The sequence below is a fragment of the Aedes albopictus genome, chromosome 1 (genome assembly GCF_035046485.1).
Source record: "Aedes albopictus strain Foshan chromosome 1, AalbF5, whole genome shotgun sequence".
NCBI lineage: Eukaryota > Metazoa > Arthropoda > Insecta > Diptera > Culicidae > Aedes > Aedes albopictus.
In genome coordinates this window covers 137,653,286-137,654,296 of record NC_085136.1, presented here as the reverse complement: position 1 = coordinate 137,654,296, position 1,011 = coordinate 137,653,286, and positions in this window count along the sequence as shown.

Here is a 1,011-nt window from a genome sequence, read left to right as displayed (position 1 = left end):
GCTGTCGGCGACAGCAATGGAAGGGATTGCCCCAATCGGCTGATTGGCGACAACACAGCTGCGGTTGCAGCTTCTCAAGGCACTGGATCCTTTATCCGGTTCGCTAGGACCAAATGTTCCGTCGGAGGAACAGCACAGGACCGGTAGCTCGATGGAAAGGAGGGGAACTTAGCCTTTGTAAAGGCTGTGGCTTCCACTGGGGAGGAAAAGGCGGGTTTCACTAAAACTACTTAACTATATTCTCTGATACGTGTTTACAGATCGGTGGTTGAAAGAAGACTCTTTCTTGGTTGCGCACGCACTCCTCAAAGGATGGGTAGAGACTGAATGGAGGTAGAAAATTGCGCTGCGCTGTGGCGGTGGTGGAATATTCCGTACATAGGCTATAGTACGATGGTTCGGGCGTCGTCAGTTGCTGGCACATAAGGACATGCCGTTCAGGCGTGATTGGTTGGTCGGTCGATCCTCGTGCATGCTCGATCACGTTGTCGCTCGGTCGGTGGGACAGGCACACAAACGACGTGGTGTGTGTAAGGATGATAGGGTGGTTGTTAGTGGGGTTGGAGCCGTAAATTACTCGCGGCGACTCGAGGTTAGTTTGGTTGGGGAGATGAGGACAAATTCTAAATGGGTCTTCGCGTTGGGAGCGAACAAGATATGACAGCTCAAAAATTAGTAATCTCAAAAATAGTGTTTTACCAGAACGGTTATAACTTCGCGAAAGATTAACCAATCGAGCTCAAATTTGTACCAATGTTGCACATATAATAGGTTGACAAACAGTCAAAATTTGAGAATATTTGATGCACTCTATGAAAAGTTACAGCATGTGAACTTTTTTGTGAGAGAAAAAAAGTTGCCTATCCCAAACATTTTGGCCATCCCCTGTATTTGTACTACAGCTTGAATAAATAAAGAGGCCATTAGACTATTTGTCATAATGACAAATATTTGTCATTGTAGTCCGACATTCATCCGAGGTTGCCATGATTTACGTTGTGATGGTCATGT